This window comes from Capsicum annuum, chromosome 12 (genome assembly GCF_002878395.1).
Source record: "Capsicum annuum cultivar UCD-10X-F1 chromosome 12, UCD10Xv1.1, whole genome shotgun sequence".
NCBI lineage: Eukaryota > Viridiplantae > Streptophyta > Magnoliopsida > Solanales > Solanaceae > Capsicum > Capsicum annuum.
The window spans coordinates 58191227-58216448 of NC_061122.1; the positions used below are offsets into that span (position 1 = coordinate 58191227).

General features: G+C 34.1%; 1 long non-coding RNA gene across 1 annotated transcript; it reads right to left on the minus strand.

Moving 5' to 3' along the window:
* Window positions 1-14657: 14657 nt before the first annotated feature.
* LOC107850060 lies at window positions 14658-19094 on the minus strand. The gene is made up of 3 exons (XR_001668435.2): window positions 18917-19094; window positions 17869-17998; window positions 14658-14967 (listed from the first exon to the last, which is right to left on the minus strand). It is a non-coding gene; the product is annotated as an uncharacterized LOC107850060 (long non-coding RNA).
* Between the last annotated feature and the right edge of the window lie 6128 nt (window positions 19095-25222).

The window sequence follows — 25222 nt, forward strand, 5'->3', positions numbered from 1 at the left end:
ATAGTCTATGGGTAGCGTTGCTCATGTTGAGAATGATAAGAAGAGGTTAGTTCTAGAGGTTTATCAGCTTTCTAGATTAGGTGTTCGATTGGTTGATTCAGTTAAAGGTAGTGTTTAGGTTCAGAATAGTTTAGAATCTTCGTTGGTTGCCGAAGTGAAGGAGAAATAAGATAGGGATCCCAATTTAGTTAAGTTGAAGAAATCAGTTAGAGATTAAAAAGTAGAGTTTTTCTCCCAAGGGGAAGATGATATGTTGCGATGTCAAGGTAGGCTGTGTGTGCCATGTGTTGATGGTTTGAGACAATGGATTTTAGCATAATCGCACAGTGCATATTACTCTACGCATCCAGGAGCCACTAAGATATACCGTGATTTATGGGAAATCTATTGGTGGAGTGGTATGAAGAGAGATATTGCAGAGTTTGTAGCTTAGTGTTCTAATTGTCAACAGGTTAAGGTTAAGCACCAAAGGCCTAGTGGCACATTGTAGGAGTTCAGTATTCTTATTTAGAAGTGGGAAGAGGTGAACATCGATTTTGTTACGGGTTTGCCTCATACACATCATCAGCATGATTTGATATGGGTCATTATAGACAGAATGATCAAATCAGCTCATTTCTTGTTAGTTCATACTTCTTATTCAGTCGAGGACTTGTCCAAGATTTATATTAGAGAGTTGGTTAGGTTGCATGGAGTACATTATCTATCATTTCAAATAGAGGTACTCAGTTTACCCCTCACTTTTGGAGAGCTTTTCAGAAGGGTCTTGGTACCCAAATTCATCTAAGTACAACTTTTAATCCTCAAATAAATGGTCAGGCAGAGAGGACCATTCAGATCCTAAAGAATATGTTGAGGGTGTGTGTTCTTGATTTTAAGGGTAGTTGGGATGATCACTTATCTTTGATCGAGTTTGCCTACAATAACAGTTATAACTACAGTATTTAGATTGCTCCGTTTGAGGTTCTTTATGGGAAGAGATTTACATCTCCTATTGGTTTGTTTAAGGAAGGTGAGGCCACTTTTATAGGACCATATTCGGCGTTTGATGCAATAGAGAAGGTTCAGTTGATTAGGGAGAGGCTTAAGATAGCTCAAAGCTGTCAGAAATCCTATGCAGATGTGAGAAAAAGAGACCTTGAGTTTGAGGTTTTGTATTTGGTATATTTGAAAATATCGCCCATGAATAGGGTAAAAAGATTTGGCATGAAGGGGAAGATCAGTCCCTAATTAGTTGTCCCTTTCAAAATTTTGAGTCATTTTGGGAAGATAGCATATGAGCTTGATTTTCCTACATATTTGCCATCTATGCACCCAGTGTTTCACGTTTTCTTGTTAAATAAGTGTATTGGTGACCCAGCCATTATAGTTTTGCTAAAAAGCACAAATGTTCAGGATAGCCTTTCTTACGAAGAAATCCCAGTCGAGATCCTCGATTGTCAGATTCATAGACTAAGGAACAAAAAATTTCCCTTGGTCAAAGTTATTTGGTGGAATCAGTATTTTGAGAGAGCCATTTGGGAAGTAGAAGAAGATATTTATACCAAGTACCCTCATCTTTTCTGTACAAACTCAAACTCAGCTTAAGTTAACAGTTTTTCTTAGATTGACTCTTTTATATTCTCAGTCCTAGCTATATAATCATTCTCATGTCTTTGCATGCATTCACGAATTCAGTTCAGTCATCTATCTTATTTCAGGCTCAGACATGTAATCATGTTTTCAGTTATGCATGTTTAGTATGTGATTTCAATTTCCCCAGTATTCTCAGCTTAATAAGTCTTATTCGAGGACAAACGTTCCAAAGGGGGAGATTTTGTAAAACCCTATATTATACTTAGCTTAGTTCAGCTTCTACTTGCATGCATAAGAGGCTTAAAGCCTGAAAAATTTACTAAGTGTTGGGGACTTAGTCTTATTTTTGGCCTCTTAAATTTGAGAATTTTTAAACTGGTCTTCCCGAGCCTGACTTGTTGGTTTTTGAATTAATTCATGTTGAAGGGTGCAAGGATCATGTCTCGAGGAAGTTTTGGATTTTTCAGATGAGGATTGGGTCATGTTTGGATTTTGATTCTAGTAGCTCACTGCGATAGCATCGCGTCATGCTGCTTATAACGATGAGACACTCACTGCATGTGGTACCTTTTTAATCTATATTCCAGTTACAAATTTGATCTCCTGAGGGGTAGATATAATTTTTCCCATCGACTCAATTCGTAAAAACATGAATTAAAGCTTCAGTTAAGGCATTCTTAGCCCATATTCTCCAATTTTCTCTCAAAAACAAACCCTAATCATCTTCTAAGAACATCAACTTCAATTACCTTATTTTCAAGAAAACCAAAAATTTAAGTTTTCCAATCCAAGAACTTTCAAGAAAGCTTAAAAATTGGGATTCTTCTTTCAAGGTATGTGTGATGTTCATCCATGGGCCCTTTTCACCTATGGAGTCCAAGAATCCCTTTTAATATTTTAAATAATGATTTTCTACATATTTATGATGAATTATCTCCATAAAGCTCTTATGAATTTTGATTTACTTATTGTGTTTACAAGTGTTTCGATGGAATGAGCCTTTACATGTTTAAATGATGAAATTTTCATGCTAAATCCCTAACTCATGGTTTTAGTATTGTAATTATGTTATTATCCCAAGATTTACCCATTCCCATATTTAAATTCATGACTTTCATGTGTTTGATGAAATGCCTAAGTGTTGGATTTTGAGCAATGATTCCCTACTTTGGTTTCAAAGATTTTATATGTCCGTATTGTTTTTTCCATTTAGTGCTGGAGGGTTATGAACACCTGATACTTAACTATTTACATAATTTCAGTATTTTCAAAATAATTTCAGATATACCATAAGCATTACCATTGAGTTAGTTATTATGATCAGTTGTTTGTTCAGTTAGGCTTTGTTCAGTTCAGTAATCAGTGTCAGTTCAGTTGGGAGTAGGATTCATGTAACACCCTACAAAATTCCCTCATAGTTTGAGCCTTAGAGTATGTTGAGTAAAGTGTCATTTTGGCCTTAAAGGTTTGAGAGGTGTCTTCCCAATTGTGAGATATTTTGAACCGTGTGTAATTTCCCTAATTTTGACTTTTTATCACATGGGAAATTTGATAAGCTTTCCGTCTATATAAGATTCGCGCAAATCCAATACCCGGGTAAGAAGTTATGGCTAATTTAAGTGTTAGTTGTAAAACAACATCATTTAAGTGATTGGCGCGTCATGGAGAGGGTTTATTTGGCAATTATCGATTTCCAGTGGGACTCCGCAATAGTGGCACATTGCGGAGGAGCCCAATTTCCCAATAGTCAATTTCCAGTGGAACCCCGCGATAGTGCCGCGTCACGAAGAAGTCCCAGGTCCCAACCAGTGGGACAACGCAATGGCTCCATATCACGGGGACTACTAATTTACTAATTGTCAAATTCCAGTGTGCCACCGCGATAAGTGGCACATCTAGGCCATTTACAAGCATTCTATGAAGTTTTTCTCAAGTTTTCTATCAACAAAAACCTTAAGTATCAAAAACCTCTTCCAAGAATCTCAAGAATCCACTATAGATTTTCTAAATTGAGTCAAGATTCAAGGTTCCAGTAATGCCCCAATTTTTTAAACCGGAACGCTACACGGTGCTCATGACCCCGGAGGACCATAAGCTAACCCATGACTGATATCTGTACCTGTAACTTCATAATATATATATAAAAATGTGGGAAAATGAACTAAAAGGCCATAAGGTTCAATCTTGAACAATAAAACGTCTGAATAAGGTGGTATCACAGTATCAAAACAAACTGAAAATACAAAAGTCTGAATCTGAAAAACTTTGTAATCATCTGAAAGCCTCTAAACTGTCTGAATAAGGAGTTGAAGGAACATGTCTCCAACTAACTCCTTAAACTAAAAATAAACTAAAATACTGGAATAATAATTGTAATGATCATGTCCTGGAAAGATGAGGACTCGCTGCTAACTAAACTGCTACTGCTGGTCTGGAATCTGTACCTCAGAACCTATGGTGTAACATAAAAGAAAGCACCATAGCGCAAATACATCAGTACAACTAAAGTACTGAGTATACGTGGGGGTAGGCTAAATGCATGGGGTTTATATGCATGAACATGCTGACTAATATGAATGTGAGAATACATACATACATACATAACTACTACTGAACTCGTGGAGATACTAACTACTGAGGTTGAACTCTGACAATATGAGTTTCGTGATACTGAGTACTAAATGACTAATAACATGGATAACTGTATCTAACAGTCCTAATTCTGGGGGAACTATCTGAGTTCCAAACTGTACCTAAATATCTAAGTTTGAGATCAGTCCTAGCTAACAAGTGATATTTGAAACTGATAATGAGAATGCTCAATTGAATCTGAGATTGAGATCAAACCTATCTACCGGGTGATCTCTATATATAATAATAAGCATCTGAATATGATACCAAGCGTATCTGATGGGATGGCCCCTGAATCAATGGAACTATTAGAGTTCCTCACTGTATCTGAATATCTGAATTTGACATCAGTCCTAGCTAACAGGTGATCTCTGAATACACTGATAAATAAGAATAACTTAGCTTAGTCTGAGATCAATCCTACCTAATGGGTGATCTCTAAATCTGATAATACTGATAAGAATTCACCGTGTCTAACGGTCCTGAGTCTGTACTACTGATCTGAGTTGACTGATTTGATAGTTTTGATTTCTATAACTAAAATTGTGGGATGTATTTATCTAACCGATATGCCCCATCCTAAGCTGACTGGGGTCCAATCTCTGCCCTGACTGAAGGGTGTCAGTACCGCGCCACCAGAAAAGACAAATGTTGTGGAGTCAGTCCTAATCTAGAAGGTGACTCCTGGGATCAGTCCTATACATATAAATATACTAATGGGTGATCCCTGAGTATGTCAGTCCTATCTAATGGGTGACATCTCGTACCTACTCTGGCTACGTAGTTCTGGAACTTAAGGATTTCTTCTAAGGATCTCAGTCCTCACTAGTGGGTGAGTCCCCATCCCTAGGCTCGCTTAGTGCTGAATCCTACTCCCATCTAAAAGACACTGAACTGAACTGATTAACTGAACTTACTGAGTTCCATGACTGATGAAATACTACTGAGTTCATGAGAATTCTGAGAGTACTGACTTTCTGAGATTACTGAGATTAACTGAGCATAACTGAGATTACTAAGATTATCTGAGCATAACTGAGATTACTGAGATTAACTGAGCATAACTGAGATTACTGAACTACTGAGACTACTGAGATTTCTGAGTCACATGAGTAACTGAATTCTATAGATCATGGCTTGACTAAGAGTATCGTGAAAATATGTCATGGCTCTAGGCACACAGCTATATTTTTTGGGTACAAGTACCCCCAGGACTCGATGGAAGGAAACTGACACAACTTGACTTTCTTGAGTACATCACCATCAATAACAATCCATAATACATGAGTGAGGGATTTCATGAAGTAAATGGTTATAATAATATCTAACATGAATAGGAATGCTTATAATCAAGTCATAAATATCATATTCTAATATCATGGGCATTCCGACAACATATACTATTCATAACAATGGCATGGAAACTATTTAACTATAAGGGGATGGCGAACATATTACATTTAGTTCATATTGTAATAATTTGGGGATAACTCATGTGATACTTCAAAATTATAATCTTGTTCATAGCATGGAATACATATAGACACACTATAAATCCATTCCCCAATCATCATGTACATTCCATTAATTCATATATTGCATAACAATGATAAGTGAGCTCTTTAAACATAATAGACTAGCATGAATTTATCATATAGTTTACCCCTAAGTTATAATACATGATTTTTATCATTCTAGGCATTTTATCAAACACCTTACATGCATAATATTGAGCATAGGTGTTCTTAAACAATTTAGAAATCTTGAACCACCCAAATTCATGGGTTTCCAACTAACATGCCCATACACTTCTTGGAAACACATTTAGATACCTTCTTGAAACATAATTAACAACCATCAACATGAACATAATCACATAACAACATAAAGATCATAATTTATTATTTAAAACATGGTTCTTGAGCTCTACGGATGAAAGGGAACCATGGATGAACACTGCGCATACCTTAGAAGGAAGATTCTTGATGATTGACAGAAGAATTTCCTTCAACTTGAATCTTCAATGAAAACCCCAGCTTGTGTTCTTGAGAGGATTTTTGGACAAATAATATATTTTGGTAAAATAAGGGCTTAATTCTGTGTTTGGGCATTATATAGGGGTGGAAAAAGGACTATTTTTGCCTCAAAAATGGACTTTTAAGTCACCTGGACACCCACATGTGTGGCGCACACTTTATCACACATATTAGGGTATGCATCGCACATCTTGTCGCACATATTAGGGTATGCGTCGCACACCTTATCGCACACCTTATGTCAAGCGACATACTCCATTTTTCAAAGTCATAACTTCTTGCTCGGGTGTCGGATTTTGACAAAATTGGTATCGTTGGAAAGATAATTCGAAGATATTTCATTTGATATATAGTAGGACCTCTTATCAATATATACTAGGAGTTATGTTTGAATGAATTTGACTCAAGTTTTGAGGCTCACTAAAACTTGAACGATAGGAAAGCTTTCAACTTGTTCTTAAGTTAGGGAACGTCTATGATCTAAATTCATGCTCAAATAGTTTTCCACACTACATAATTGATCAACACACTAAATTTACATGGGATTTGAGGATTTTGAAACATCTACGTATAGGAATGACGGACTTTCATTCTAGTCCAAAATATGGGATATTACAATATCTCCCCCTTGGGAACATTCGTCCTCGAATGAGACTGACTGATAGGAGAGAAAGACAACCGATGTGAGTACTTAACATGAATAACTAAATATGATTTCATGGCTTACATGATTGAAAACTGAGCATATCTACTGTACATGCATATCTGATGTATGGGTAGCTGATTTATGAATGTAGGATTGAGTGTTCCAATAAACTAAGTTTCTCAAACTGAGAATGCATATTTGATGCTGAACTGATAAGTTGAATCCATGCATATCTGATACATGATTATATGACTGACATGATATGTGAATGTATGATTGAAAGTACTAATAAGTTGACCACGCATATCTGATGCAAGAATACATGATTGAGCTGACTCATGAACATGCGGCTGAACATGCAATGGTAAAGGAACTAAGATTGAACTGAAACATGAGAACATGACTGATTTTGCTACGTGAAATATGGACTGAACATCATGAACTGAACTGAACCTCTGAATACTTGACTTACAGCTGAGGTCTAACTTGAAGGTCAACTTATGAGTACTCTATATTCTAGACTGAATTCATTATGCAAGGAGAAATTGAAGGATCTAAGGCATATGAGCGTTAAGAGAAAGTGGGGTATCTCCCCCTTGGGACGCTATGTCCCTCTAAGAATGCTTACCTTACGGAGATATTGGGTGATGCACAGTGCATCTACGAACTAGATTATAACTAAACTTCAGGGGTCTGAAACTAATGCATGAGATGAATTAAACTTGCAACTACTAGGAGGTTCTACCTTGAAATAGTTACATTCTCTAAGATTTTGGATAGCATGAATAGATGCAAGGATGAGAAAACAGGCTACACAAATCTGACTGCTCACTGGCACAACATGAATACTGAAAAAAGAGAAACTGTTCCTAAAAAATCTTATAGCCTCTTGTACATAAATGTGGCGCACAAAAAACCCATGCACAAGACTCTACTAGATGCAGCTTTCATACTTCCTAGGACTCTATTGAACCTTAGGCTCTGATACTAAGTTTGTAACACCCCGATTTTTTAAGCCAGAATACTACACAGTGCTCATGACCTCGGAGGACCACAAGCTAACCTATGACTGATATCTGTACCTGTAACTGCATAATATACATATAAAAATGCGAAAACACAAACTGAAAGGCCATAAGGTTCAATCTTGATCAATAAAACGTCTGAATAAGGTAGTATCACAGTACCAAAACAAACTAAAAATACAAAAGTCTGAATCTGAAAACTCTGTAATCATCTAAAAGCCTCTAAACTGTTTGAATAAGGAGTTGAAGGAACATATCTCCAACTAACTCCTTAAACTGAAAATAAACTGAAATACTAGAATAATAATTGTAATGATCATGTCCTCGAAAGATGAGGACTCATTTCTAATTGAACTGCTACTGCTGGTCTAGAATTGTGCCTCAAAACCTATGGTGTAACATAAAAGAAAGCACCATAGCGCAAATACATCAGTACAACTAAAGTACTGAGTATACATGGGGGTAGGTTAAATGCATGGGGTTTATATGCATGAACATGCTGACTAATATAAATGTGAGAATACATACATAAATACATACATACATACATACATATGTAAATGCTACTAAACTCGTGGAGATACTGACTACTGAGGTTGAACTCTGATAACATGAGTTTCGTGATACTGAGATACTGAATGACTGATAACATGGATGACTGTATCTAACAGTCCTAATTCTGGGGGAACTATCTGAGTTCCAAACTATACCTGAATATCTATGTTTGAGATCAGTCCTAGCTAACGGGTGATCTTTGAAACTGATAATGAGAATGCTCAACTGAATCTGAGATTGAGATCAAGCCTATCTGTCGGGTGATCTCTATATCTAATAATAAGAATCTAAATATGATACCAACCCTATCTAATGGGATAGTCCTTGAATCAATGGAACTATTAGAGTTCCTCACTATATCTGAGTATCTGAATCTGAGATCAGTCCTAGCTAACGGGTGATCTCTGAATACACTGATAAATAAGAATGACTTAGCTTAGTCTGAGACCAGTCCTACCTAATGGGTGATCTAAATCTGATAATACTGATAAGAATTCACCGCGTCTAATGGTCCTGAGTCTGTACTACTAAGCTGAGTTGACTGTATCTGACAGTCTTGATTTCTATAACTGAAATTGTGGGATGTATTCATCTAACCAACATGCCCAATGCTAAGTTGACTGGGGTCCAATCTCTTCCCTAACTGGAAGGATGTCAGTACCGTGCCACCAGTAAAGACAACTGCTATGGAGTCAGTCCTAATCTTGCGAGTGACTCCTGGGATCAGTCCTATACATATAAATGTGCTAACGGCTGATCCCTGAGTATGTCAGTCCTATCTAATGGGTGACATCTCATACCTACGTTGGCTATGTAGTTCTGGAACTTAGGGATTTTTTCTAAGAATCTCAGTCCTCACTAGCGAGTGAGTCCCCATCCTAGGCTCTCTCGGTGCTGAATCCTACTCCCATCTAAAGGACACTGAACTGAACTGATTAACTGAACTTACTGAGTTCCATGACTAATGGAATACTACTGATTTCATGAGATTTCTGAGAGTACTGACTTTCTGACATTACTGAGATTAACTGAGCATAACTGAGATTACTAAGATTAACTGAACATAACTAAGATTACTGTGATTAACTAAGCATAACTGAGATTACTGAACTACTGAGACTGCTGAGATTTTTAAGTCACATGAGTAACTGAATTCAATAGATCATGGCTTGACTAAGAGTATCGTGACAACATGTCATGGCTCTAGGCACACAGCTATATTTTTCGGGTACAAGTACCCCCAGGACTCGATGGAAGGAAACTGACACAACTTGACTTTCTTGAGTACATGACCATCAATAACAATCCATAATACATGAGTGAGGGATTTTATAAAGTAAATGGTCATCATAATATCTAACATAAATAGGAATGCTTATAATCAAGTCATAAATATCATATTCTAATATCATAGACATTCCAAAAACATATACTATTCATAACAATGGCATGGAAACTATTTAACCATAAGGGAATGGCAAACATATAACATTTAGTTCATATTGTAGTAATTTGGGGATAACTCATGTGATACTTCAAAATCATAATCTTGTTCATAGCATGGAATACATATAGACACACTATAAATCCATTCCCCAATCATCATGTACATTCCATTAACACATATATTGCACAACAATGACAAGTGAGCTCTTTGAACATAATAGACTAGCATGAATTTATTATAAGTTATAATACATGATTTTTATCATTCTAGGCATTTTATAAAATACCCTACATAAATAATATTGAGCATAGGCATACTTAACAAATTTAGAAATCTTGAACCACCCAAATTCGTGGGTTTCCAACTAACATGCCCATACACTTCTTGGAAACACATTTAGATACCTTCTTGAAATACAATTAACAACCATCAACATGAACATAATCACACAACAACATAAAGATCATAATTTATTATTTAAAACATGGTTCTTGAGCTCCACGGATGAAAGGGTTCCATGGATGAACACTACGGTGGAATTTTCTTGAACTTGAATCTTCTATGAAAACCCTAGATTTTATTCTTGAAAATATTTTGAGAGAAAGAATATATTTTGATGAAATAAGGGCTTAGTTCCGTGTTCAGCCTTTATATAGGGGTGGAAAAAGGACTATTTTTTCTCCAAAGATGGACTTTTAAGTCACCTGGACACCCGCATGTGCATCGCGCACTTTATCACACATATTAGGGTGTGCGTCGTACACCTTATCGCACACCTTATGTCAGGCGACGTACTCTATTATGCAAAGTCATAACTTCTTGCTCGGGTATCAAATTTGGACAAAATTATTATCGTTGGAAAGATAATTCAAAGATATTTCATTTGATATATAGTAATCCCTATAATTCAATATATACTAGGAATTATGATCGAATGAAGTTGACCCAAGTTTTGATGCTCGCTAAAACTTGAACGATAGGAAAGCTTTCAACTTGTACTTGAGTTAGAGAACGTCTATGATCTAAATTCATGCTCAAATATATTTCCACACTACATAATTGATTAACATACTAAATTTACAATTGATTTGAGGCTTTTGAAATGTCTACGCATAGGAATGACGGACTTTTATTCTAGTCCAAAATATGGGATATTACAGTTCCCAAGTCAAGGGCCTCAAGAACCCTCATTCAAGAGTACTCTTTCACCCTTGTGCCTAAAAAGCTTATTTACATCATGATTTTGCTGAAATCTATGGGGTTTTTACATGAATTTGAATTGGGGGTTTTCACCCATTATTATTGAATGCATTACCTTGATATTTCCCATAAATTGAGAGTTAAATGGCATGATTTCTACATGTTTTCTTGAGTGTTTACAGCTGGGTATAAACCCCATGATTTTACTCCTTGAGAAGATAATATTTACAATGTTGAGATATTGAAGCATATGACTATATTGAGATTTTGAGATAAATTGATGAAATTCTTAGATTTTCACATGATTTATGAATATATATGCTATATATTATGCTTTTGATGAGCTTTAACTTGAGATTGAATTATGGGTTAGTAAACCCTATTTGAGACTTGTGAAATTATGAACTCTTGTGCTATAAGCACCCATGATTTGAGTATTTTGAGATGATTGAGAAATGAATTGACCTAATGGTCCGAAAGCTTTGAAATACACTTCATCATATGAGATTATCGATTTGATTATTGGGTTCGTGGTGAACCATGAGATTATTCAAAATTGGATTTTTATGAGATGAGCGCAGATAATCTAAAGAGAGTAGTATTTAGCACCAAGAGTGTAAGTTACTATGGTTTCTTACCCCAAAACTATGTGCCACCGTAGATTGGGCCTGAGGTCGATTTTATGATGATTATGATTGGTCCCAAAGTCAAGTTTCATTTAGTGATTACTAGACCTAGGTTATACTCTCTGGCAAGAGTATGATGCTCCTCCCCAACGTGGGGTCTCCTCCTTTAGAGGATAAAATGGTGGACTCCATGTAGCTCGCATGGTTTATGTCAGTTATGAGAACGTCTCTTGCCCTTTAAACTTGAGATCTACTACTTCTTCAGAAATTAAAGTATTTTCCCTCCTATGAGCTATTTTCCTAATAGTGAGGTTGCAAAGTTATTTTCTAGCTGAAGTATTCCATTGATATGAATTGTCTCTTTAAAAGGAAGTATTTTCTCTTCATTTTGTATTTTCCCATGAAGCCTTGAGATGATTTATTTTCACTAAACTGGAGTATATTCCTTTTTAGATTGAATGATTTCCCTAAATCCTAAAATGAGATATTTTCCTAAAGTGAATGAAATTCCTTCAAGAATGTTTCAAAGTTATATGATTCTGAATTCCAAGTATTTGAGTTCAAAAAGAGTTATAAGATCTTGAGCACTGATGAAGTTTTAGTCTTTATGAGACATATGAATTATTTGAAAGTATCATATCAAGTTTCTTTATCCCTTGAGTATTGAGAATAAGAGGAGATTTGTGATTTCAAGTTAAAGTATGATGACTCACGAGATTCGTGCTACACGCTTCATCCTACATGATTTATGAGCTTTAAATTTTATACTTGTTCAAGCCATGTGATTCATCCTATATTGCATGCATGACTTGATTGAAGTAGATTGACACTATTTTTATACATATGCATTCACCCCATATACTCAGTATATCCTCAAAGTACTGATTCACTTATACTTCTATGTGCTAAATTATCTCATAATGTAGGTACAAGATTGTAGCGCATGTACCATATCCAATCAGTTTGTAACTTCCAGACATCAGATAATGGGTCTTTTTGATTCAGGGCCACGAGTCAGTGATACAATAAAAAAGTGTTGTATTTTCCCTTATTCAGTCGTATTGAGTTGGGGTGGTTGGGAGTCATGACCCAGCTACCCATGGTCAATACTAGTAGAGGCTTCATAGATAGTCAATAGAAGTTGATGTATTGAGTTTCAGTTTAATGTAAAAGTAGAATTGTAACCTTGTGACTTCAGTTTTGTATTGAACAAATTCATAATAGAGTTATTTTCGCCTTATTCTTTCAGATTTTTACACTTTGTTCAGTTGCTTATGAGTTATGCCAATAGAAGGGTCAGCTTGGGGTTACTTGTGAACCTAGGCACCATGTGGCATCTCGAGGGGTGATTTTGGGTTGTTATAATTCAGCACCGAGTGAACTCAGGGATGGGGGCATTTCTACCAGTTTAAGGGTTGATCATTAATAGCAATCCCTAAGTCACAGAACTACGTAGCCAGCATAGGTTTAAGATATCTTCCTTCTAGCTTAGGGTTGACATATATCTCATGAGTTTCCTGCCAGTATAGGGTTACTCTTTAGCCCTTCAGGACACCAGTTTAGTGGATCCATACAACTAGTGTTAGTATCCGTGGCACGGTACTGACACCTTTCCAACTGGGGTCACAAGTTGGGCTCCGATTAGCTCAGATTGGGGCATGCCAGTTAGATGATACCTCCCACAATCTCAGTTCAGTATTTAGTACAGAATTCAATTCAGGTTTGCTTGACCAAAGTATACAGATTACTAGCTATTCAGTTATCAAATTTTAGTATTTCAGCTTACAGATTATGTTAGAAATAATATATGTTTGGTCATGCATTCTCAGATTTTACAGCTCTTATGTGTTTTGCTCAGCGATTTCATGCATGCATACTCAGTTATTTTATGCTATTTAGTCAGTCATTATTTCATGCACAGTTAACCTATGTATTTCAACCTAACCTTATCTCATATACTAGTACATTTAAAGTACTAACCGCATACTTTTCTTCATTCTATGGTGCCTTATATTATAGGTTCAGACGTACAGTTTCCTGATCACGCTTAGACAGTTTATCTTATTAGCAGTAGTAGTCGTGGTGAGTCCTCATCTATTGAGGACATGATTGTTTCATTTCATTTTATCTCAGTAGTTTAGTATTTCCATTTAGTCAGAGTTAGTTGGGGGTTTGTTCCATCGACTCCATAGTCAGTCAGTTAGAGGATTTTCAGACATTCAGACAGTCGGTTAGTTTATCAGACTTATCAGTTAGATTTTAGTATTTTTTGTAGATATTTTAATCTTGCAAACTTTTTTGTATTTTCAGTATTTAAAACCTTATGGCATTAATAGTTTTTTATATGTCTTTATTTATCAGTTTACTCAGTTCTCACAGCAGGTACCATCTCATGGGTTAGCTTATTGTCACTTGTGACTGTAAGCACCATTTTTTTGACTAGAGGGTAGCCTCATGTCGTGACAAGAACGTAATATAATTTCTATCACTAGATTGTATGCATCCAACAGATGACCCAACTATTGCAACAGATGGATCATCTATCGGAAGAACTCAAACCCCTTGCTACTGAATTGTGCTCTTCCAACAGATGGACCATCTGTCGCAATACATATATTGGAAAAACACAATACAGTTATCTATATTGGATTGTGTTTTCCAATAGATGGATCTATTACAACATATAGTCCATCTACTAGAAGAACTCCAAACCCTTGCTGCTACTGGATCTTGAATTGCGCCAATTCAATTAGATTTCTTGTGTTTGTTTAAGTCATAGACTTAACCAAACCAAACTTACCTTCTTGTAATAATTGATTCTTTTCACTCCCAAATGCTCAAACTACCTACACTGCTCAATATCTTAAGAAAAAGAAATAGACAGAATGAAAATTAAATAAGAAACAAAGTCAAAGTCGACCAAACATAATTTTTTCATTTATTACATATAAAATACATATAAAACAAAATATACATTAGGTAGATCCGATATAAATAAAACAAAATAGATACGATAAAATGAAAAACATAACCTAATTATTACTATTATTATTATTACTGTCAACCGAAAACCCATTGGGTGGCAGCAGGGCCCTTAGCCTTTGAATCTCATGAATCACCCTTGCTCTCGTGGCGCCCAACTCTTATTGGAGTTCATGAACCATCCTTTAAAGTTTTTGCATGGTGTCGAGCAGAATTGCCATGTTCGAAACCAGATCAACCATATCTAGAACATGCATGCAATAAGAGAAAATGTAAAAAACTAAAGAAAAGAAAAAGGTATTAATGTAAAACATTGTATACTACTAACTGGTAGTTTAACAAAAAAAACATACCTTACATGTTAACAATTTTCATGTTTGAAAAATAAAATAAAACATACCTCAACCGATGAAAAAGAAATTTTCTTTTTGAAGAGAAGTGGTTGAAGATGTAATGATGTTTTTATGAAAGACAAGATACAAATAAAGTGGAGAAGACTGAAGAAGTAAGGACCTATTTATCGAAGATTGAATTTGAATGTGTTAGGCAAAAATTCACAACTGTTCACCTCTTTTTTAATAATTATATTCCTTAATTATATTAGACTGGTGATTTTTCAATTATTTAAATTTAAAAAATAGATTTAAATACTAAAAGTGTGAAAATTCATGACTTTTCACCTTTTTAATATTAACATTAGTTATTAAAATTAAATAACCATCTTTCTACGGTTTAAAATTGTGTTTATCATCTTTTTTCCTTATTATATTTACGAACCATTTTTCTCTATTAAATAATCAAAAAATCATGACTTTTTACCTTTTTAATAACCGTCTTTTTTTATTAATAACCATTTTTATTGAGTTCTTCCAATAGATGGTCCATCTGTTGGAAGAACACAAAACTTGGATTTAGTTCTCCCAATAGATGGCCCATCTGTTGAAACAGATAGCCCATTCATTGCAATAGATAACCCATTTGTTGCAAGAGATTGGTCATATATTAGGAGTACTAAAAACCTTTGCTATTGGATTGAGTTATTATAAAAGATTTCCCATTTGTTATAACAGATGGTCCATCTGTTAGAAGAACTCAATCCAGTAGTAGCCAGGGTTTCTCTATTAAGTTTTTAGTTTTGAGATTGTTATTACCCTTACCATAAGAAAAAATAAGAAATGTTTTGAAGATGGTTACCCTTTGAGCCTCCATAGTTTTGTACACTATTTCATGATAGGAATAGAAGATAAAACACTTTTATTTTTGTCATTGATGGGGTGGAAAGAATAAGGTGCGTGCAGATGGATGGATCCATTCTTATATGTGGGAGGTATGTATTACTGATCAGGTTATTGTGACAACACACATATAGTACAATGATTTTGTGAATGTTGTTTTTTACCGATTAGGAATTGATCCTTCAAATAAGATCCTGCATTTTACAGTTAAGTTCTATAGGTCCAAACTGATAAGGCTGAGGGACTAAGAAGGTGGTGTCGATATCCTATTATAATTTAAGGATGATTTTGCTCATGTTTATGTGCCATGTTTGGAGAAGGGATCAAGATTTGATGGTTGTGTAAAGATTCAATAGAAATTAGACTAATTTTAATGGTGTAATAAAGTTTGAGAAGGCCTTCAAAGCATCTCACTACAGCAAATAAGAATGAAAATCCAATAGAAATTGCCCTGGTTCAAATTTATAAAGATGGGTTTTTTGGGGAGATGATTATACAGCAGAACATATTGTAGGAGAAGAACTACAAGAGAAGGGGGTGATGTTGAATACTATATCACCTCAAATATTATTAGAAATGAAAAATAGAGATTGAAAGGAACTTGTAGTCAATGTGGCCAATTAAATTGACATAAAAAATGAAAATCTAAATGAGCAGAAAATATGAAAGTGTATCCAAAAAGGAAAATTCGGCAGTCGTTGTTGAAAATAAAAATGGTAAATTTGACAGGATTTTACACTTTGCTAGGTAATTGCAACAAGTTAGCGTGGTCTGAATTATCACTTCTAAAGAAAGAAACATAAGTCCAAGGAAGCTGCTTTGAGAGCACCGAGAGGGGAAGATATACAATCAAGAATAAAACTTGCGATAAAACTATTGAAGTTAAAATAAGGGATCAAACTAAGGTAGCAATTTCTGAAGTTAAACTTGAATTCTATGCCTTCTATTTATGGTTCTGCTCAAGTCAATAGCAATGGGTACAAAAAGGCATGGGATTTCTACTCAACTTTATACCTTTCAGTTTCCATTACTATTGTCTTGAGCAGAACCACAAACATAAAGCATAGGATGATAGTTTAACTTCAGAAATTGTCACCTTAGCTTGATACCTTATTTTAACTTTAGTAGTTCCGTCGCAAGTTTCATTCCTAATTGTTCATCCTCCCATCCCTCAATTCTTGGAAAGAAGCTTCCTTGAACTTAAGAATCTATTAACTTGGAGGTGATCATTCAGACCACGCTCACAAGTCATAGTTCCTAGCAAAGTGCACAATTTTTGTCCACTTTACCATTTTTCTTCAGAACAACGAGTGATGGATTTTTGTTTTAAATACACTTTAATTTTTGTAGCTCATTCAGATTTTTCATTTTTTTATGTCAATTTCATCGGCCAGATTTGCTACAAGTTCCTTGCTACCCTGTGTTTCTTTTCTTTAATAAGGTCTGAGTTAAGATAGTGTTCAATAGCTCCCCCTTCACTCGCAGATATTCTCCCAATACCTTCTGTTGTGTAATTATCTCCTAGAGTAACTCATCCATATAAATTTGGACTAGGGTAATTTATATAGTATTTCCATTTTTATTTGTTGCAGCAAGAGGCTTTGGAGACCTTTTGAAACTCTATTGAACCCATAAAATTAGTCCAATCACTATTGAATCTCTACACTGCCACCAAATCTTGATCACTTATACAAACTTAACACATAAATATTAGAAAAACCATCATTAAACTATAACAGGGTATCGACACCACCTTCTTGTTCCCTCAGCCTTATCAGTTGGACCTATAAACTTAACTACAAAATGCAAGATCTTACTTGAAGGATCAATACTTAATTGGTAAGAAAAACATTCACAAAATTAATGTACTTTATATGTGTTATCACGATAACCTAATCGGTAATACATACCTCCCACATATGAAGTGGTTCCATGCGCAAGCACCTTATTCCTCCAAACTCATCTGTACTCTAGCCTTTTTTATTGGTCAATCAAAAGTTGATTCACTTTCACTTTTTTCTTGTGGGAGACATATTTAATCTACAAATAAGAAAAAAATATTACAATTGATGTCTGCATAATTTTAAAAAAGAATAAGCACAAAATTCAATAAATACAACACATTACAGAAAGAAATCTAATAGATGACCCATCTGTTGCAACAAATAACCCATATATTGAAACAGATGACCAACCTATTGTAATAGATGGATCATCTATTGGAAGAAATCAAAACATTCTTGCTACTGGTTTGATTTCTTCCAATAGGTGATCCTTCTGTTGTAACAGATGGATTATTTGTTAGAAAAGTTGTTTTGGTTTATTCAAATAGTTGATTCATCAGTTGCAATAGATGGAGAATCTGTTAGAAGACCTATTTTAATATCTTCCACCATATGTTCCACCTATTACACCAAACCACCAATACCAACACCATCAACACCAACACCAACACCAACACCAACACCAATACCAATACCAATACCAATAGTACGAACAACACCAATAACATCAACAATAATATCAACAAAATAAAAAAATAAAAAAACCAACAACAAACAATCAAATGACCAACAAACAAACAACACCAATAGTTCCAATAAGGCTTTTTAAGTTCTCCCAGCAGATTACTAATTTGTTGCAATAGATGCACCATCTGTTGGAATAACTCAATCCAGGTTTTCAGTTCTTTTAATAGATGACCAATTTATTGCAACAAATGAACCATTTGTTGGAAGAACTCAAGGGTCATGACTTTTTCAATTATTTAATAAGAAAATAGTTTATCATTAATATGATATGGGTAATGGATAAATAAATTAAAAACAAATATTAATAACTAATTAAAAAATATGATATGCAATTTCATCAAAGAAAACATGAAAAATTTCATGAAACAGACAAAGAAAAAGACAAGAAGGCAAGAATAGTAGAAAGCCCCAGAATAGTATATGATACCTGCCATGTTAAAAAAAGTGATCAAAACACCAAAAGGAGATAGATGACAAACGTTTATGTTGAAAGAGGAGAAAAGATATAGATTGGTTTGGTGATGCAATTCGAATCCTCGGGTGAAAGAGGAGAGAAAAAAGAAAAGAAGGTTGGGATTACCCTAAGAAGAGCAGAGAAAGAGAAAGAAGAGATAGGAGAAAATTAATTTTATGGTCAAGAAGAGAATTTTAGGGATGGGTTTAAATATTTATTTGTGATGGTGAATGTTTGAGAATAAAGAGGAGAGGGGACAAAAGGACAAGATAAGACAACATAAGGAGAGATATTTGAATTATCCTAAAAATGTTTGACCTCCTTAGTATTTTGTCATTTTTTATTTTGGATAGAAAATTACTTTAAAGCAAAAAAGATCTTCCAACAGATGGGTCATCTGTTACATCTATTTGATAATTTTCAACAGATAAGTCATCTATTCCAATAGATGTTTATATTTTTTTGATAATTTCCAATAGATAAGTCATCTGTTATAACTGATTTCTATATCTGTTTGATAATTTTCAATAGATAAATTATCTATTGCAACCAGTTAATCATCTATTGTAATAGATGTCTATAATTATATGATAATTTTCAATAGATGTGTCATTTGTTACAACAGGTTAGTCCTCTTTTTATTCAAATCAAGCCATTATTTGTAATAACTACATTAATTTATCTATAATTAAAGATGAATTGGTAAGTTTAATTACAATTTCAGTTGATCTCATTACAATTACATGATCTACTATTGTGTTCGTCCAGAGTAGAGTGATCAATTAACCAATTTTACTTGAAATGATTCAAATCAATCCATTATATGTAATAACTATGTTGATTTAAATAAAATTAAAGATGAATTGATAATTTCAATTACAATTTACATTGATTACATTGCAATTACATGATCAACTATTGTGTTCGTCCTGAGTAGAGTGATCAATTGATTAATTTTACTTGAAAAAATTCAAATCAATCCATTATTTTGTAATAAATACATTGATTTAACTAAAATTAAAGGTGAATTGATAAGTTTAATTACAATTTCAATTGATCTCCTTGCAATTACATTATCAACTATTGTATTCGTCCAGAGAAAATTTATCATTTGACCAATTTTACTTGGAATGATTCAAATCAATCCATTATTTGTAATAACTAAATTGATTTAGCTAGAATTAAGTATAAATTTATAAGTTCAATTACAATTTTAACTGATCTCATTGTAGTTACATAATCTACTATTGTGTTCTTCTAAGTAGAGTGATCAATTGACCAATTTTACTTGAAATGATTCCAATCAATCCATTATTTATAATAAATATATTGATTTAACTATAATTAAATATGAACGATTATTTCAATTATAATTTTAATTGATCTCATTGCAATAAAATGATCAACTAAGTGTATAATCTATTGCAACAAATTTAACTTGTTACAATAGAAAGGTCATCTATTAGAAATTATCAAACAGATATACTCATCTATTACAATAGATGACTCATCTATTACAATAGATGATTTTATTTGTTTGGTTATTTCCAACATATTACTCATCTATTACAACAGATGACTCATCTGTTGCAATAGATTACTTTATCTATTTGGTTATTTCCAACATATTACTCAGTTGTGGCAACAAAAGAGTAATATGTTGGAATAACTATTTTTAATTTTTGAAAATTATCAAACAGATATAGACATGTAATTAATATTAAATTTATTAAAGTTATAGTTGAACTTTATAACTGAAAACTAATTTAAGTGAAATTAATTTTATTTATTATCAAACAGTTAAAATTTATCTCTTTTACAAAATTAATTAAGATCAATTGTAATCAAATTAACATTTTCAAAACTTGGCATTCTTTTTCAAAATACTAATTAACCCATAGTTAATGCGTAATAAAAATGCAAGGGGTCAATCAAAGGGTTGATTTTCTTCTTATTTTTGACTACATAACTGTTATTTTCAATTTTTTCTTACTTGTATCCATCATTTTCTCTCTCTTCACAGGTAACAGAGTTCAAAAAGAGTTCTATTTTTGAAAAATTAGAGGGTTTTCATTAATCATGAAAAATAAGACTTTTAGTTGTATTACCTTTGAGAATGGATTAACAATTTTAAGTTTTGATGCTAAAAATATAGAAAAAACTGAGAAAACCCTAGTTTTATCGCAGTATTCTATTAACGATCTTGATGTTATTGGTTGGTGTTTCTGGTGGTGGTGGTGGTTGGTAGTGGTGTTGTTTATTTGTTGTTTGTTTGTTTGTTTTGTTTTGTTTGTTATTTTGTTTTGTTATTTATTTTTATTTAGTTGATGTTATTGTTGATGTTGTTTGTATTATTGGTGTTGGTGGTATTGATATTGGTGTTGTTGCTGGTAGTGGTAGTGGTATTGGTAGTGGTGGTGGTGGTGTTGGTGGTATTGGTATTGAGGGTGTTGGTATTGGTATTAGTCGTGGTGGTGGCGTTGTTATTGGTATTGGTATTGGTGGTATTAGTATTGATGATGGTGGTGTTGGTATTACTGTTGTTGGTATTAGTGTTGGTATTGGCATTTGTGTTGGTATTGGTGTTGGTGTTGGTATTGGTGTTGGTATTGGTGGTGGTGATGATGGTGTTGGTGTTGGTGGTGTTGGAATTGGTGGTATTGGTGTTGGTGTTAGTGTTGGTGGTGTTAGTATTGTTGGTGTTGGTGTTGGTGTTGGTGGTGTTGGGATGTTGTATTGCCCAACAGATTACACTTCTAATGGAAAGGTGGAAGATTTGTTTTAATTTCATCTATCAAATGACCCATCTGTTGTAAGAGATGGGTTATCTGTTGGAAGTTATCAAAATAGAATTGCTACTTATTTTATTAACTTCCAACAGATGACCTACATATGCAATAGGTGAAATATCTGCTGAAAGATATTAAAATAGGTCTTCCAACAGATTCCCCATCTGTTGCATCAAATGTTGGAATAAAACAAAACAACTCTTCCAACTAAATCCCTATTTAGTGCAACAAATGGATCTCCTATTGGAAGAAATCAAACCAGTAGCAAGACTGTTTTGATTTCTTCCAACAGATGACGTATTTGTTCAAACAGGTCGGTTATCTGTTGCAATGGATGGATCACCTATTTCAACAGATGGGTCATCTATTGGAATTTTTTTATAACGTGTTGTATTTATTAAATTTTGTGTTACCTTTTGTTAAAATTATACAAACATCAATTTTACAGTTTTTTTTGTGTTTCTCTTGTTTGTAGGTAATAGATCTCTCCCAAATGAAAAGAAAGTGAAAGTGGATCAACTTCTGACCAACTAACAAAAAAAGGCTAAAGTACAGATGGATTCAGAAGAGATTCCTGAACAATCTCTTTTAGGAAAACATAAAGCTGAGGAAAGATATAAAAACAAAATTAAGGAAGATGGTAAAGTTAAGGAAAATAGTGTTGAGGGAGGTGCAGAAGGGTTTGTAGAGGGTGGTGAGGAAAATAAAAGTGGTGAGGAAGAAGAAGAAGAGGAAGTAGAAAGTGAGGAAGAAGATGATAATGCATCATCGATGGGATGTGAATTAAGATCGAAATTCTAGCATGATCATGTCAAAACTATTAGTATTGACAGATTTCAAGTTGAGATGCTGAGAGCTAACCTATAGATTTAATTGGTGATTTTGTAGTTAAATATCTTATGGGGAAAGGTTTTGATGATTTTAGGAATACTATGAGGAAGGGAAAACTTGAGGATTTTTTTTAGGTCCAGCTGCTTTAGATACTTTCTTGACCAGCCTGAGAAAAATAGTTTCCGCTTCCTAATAAGCATGGTATATGGCCTTATCAAGTGCAGCATCAAGTATATGGGTGATGATAAAGATTTAAAAGGGGAGGATAAGAAATGGATGAAATATGGATTAACTATTGTGGCATGCCGATTTATTTTTGGCATGAAAGAGTTTGCCATTGTTAATTGCTTGAGATGCAATCATCCAAATGAACCTCTTCCCAAGGTAAGACCCATCAAAAAATCTAAGGCAAGTAGCACACCCAAACCAACACCATCAAAGAAAGGCAAGACATTGTCCAAGCGACCACCCACCAAAACCAACAAAAAAATAAATGGTTTGTTGGACGTGGATACAAAGCCATGATGTTTTCAGCTGATTTCCAAGATAAAAATATTATAAAGAAGTACAAGGAGAAATTATAGTTAGTTTGATTTGTTCATTTCATTATATGGGCAAGATATACCAACAAAGTCACAGAACCTGAATTATTATTATTTGCTTAGGATTGTGATAGATTCAGTAGGTATCCCTGGGGATATGAAAGTCATAAGATGACTGTCAAATATTTACTGACAAAACTATCCCCAAGGACGATCAACTTATAAGGCTTTCCTTGGGCTTTCATGTTAAATTTAATCACTATTTTTTTTACTCTTTCATTTATTTGTATTGAATAATTATTCTAACCTTTTATTGTTTGCTTCAGGCTTACATTTTTAGGCTTGGGCATTTGAAGCCATTCCTCACCTTCAAAATTAGGTCAAGGATTACCTGAATGAGGTTTCTCATCCAAGTATCCTTAGGTTGTTGGCTGTAAGAGGCAACATAAAAATTAAGGAGGTTGATCTCTTTAACCCTCTGAATGATGTAGTAAGTCTTCTTTCAAGTAGCATAATTTGACTCAAATAAAGATATTAAAATAGATGGGCCATATGTTGCAATAGTTAAACCATTTGTTGCAATTTATCTTAATAGATTGCCCATCTACTGCAACTGGTGCAATAAATGGGTAATCTGTTATGATAGGTGAGTTATATTTTGCAACAGATTACACATCTATTGCTTTGGTTCTCTGAACTTGACTTAACATATTACCCATCAACTGTAACTTATGTAATAGTGGGTAATCTATTGTAATAGATAAATCATCTATTCCAACAAAAAGTCCATCTGTTGCATAAGTTATCTATGTTAACATATTACCCAACTGACTACAAATTATTATTTGATTTAAACATATCTACTTTTATTTATAAGTTGTACATCCATGCATTGTACAACTGAGCAGGAGTTGGGGATGACATCTTTTGTTACTCTAGGTCTTGTTCATACAATAGTAGACCCAATGGTGGATTTAATAAAGAATAAATTGGATGGAGAAAAATCCATAAGAAAAGCAGTCAGGGAAGGTCAACCTCATGTTGAGACTCTTCATGACCAACCTACTACAGCAAATTTAGGTGTTGCTTATGGGGGTGGCGGTGTTTATGGTACAGTAGTTGATGTTGGTGCCAGTCATACTGATATTGCTGCCAGGCATTATGATGAGCATGTTGCTAATGCTCAAGAAAAAATAAATATGTTTGGAACCAAGTTTAACCTTGTAGAAGATGATGATGTCCAAGTCACCCCTTTCAGTGGTCCCTCTTCAAGCTCATGTTCATTTTGATAATACAAAAAGTGCATGGACATACAAGATGAACTCATCAATATAATAGATGCTCTCACTGATGTTTTCAAGAAATTGACATCCAAGAGGTTAGGAAGAAGAAAAAAGCAATTGGACGTATACTCTCTCAAATAGGAAATTAAAAAAAATTGTAGCTCCTCCTCCTTCAAAAGTTGATGAAGTTCAAGGTAAAAATATGGACATATACTCTCTTCTTGACCCCATCACAGAGGATAATCACAGAAGGTACATAAATTCCAAGTATGCCACAAGAACCTTCACCATGAATCCACTTTTCTCCGAAGACTTCATGAATATGACAAATATGAGGGATGGTACGAAGAAAGGGTAAGTTTACTTTTTTAACCTACCCTTCTAATCTACTTTATTTCTTACATTCAAAGTCATTTTTTAAATATATTACCCAACTACTTCATAATTTGTAGTAGATTGGGTAATCTGTTAACACAGGTTTAGAGAAGCTACGCAACAGATGAGTCATTTGTTCCAACAGATGGGTAATTTGGTGTAACGGGTGGTTCATCTATTGTAATAGATTATCCAGCTATTGCATAATCTATAATAGATGGGTAATCTATTAACAGATTCAAAGAACCAATGCAACAGATGGACCATTTATTCCATCTTTCCACTTTATTTTTTCAAAAAAAATTACTAACCTATTTAAAAATTATCTTCTTATATCATAGTATGTTGATGAAATTCTCTGGCTCATGAGGGTAAGGCACTTTATGTTCACAGATGCTTATGATGTTGGTGATAGAATAATGGACCTCAACTTCTACAATAATTTTAAGAGTAGGTACG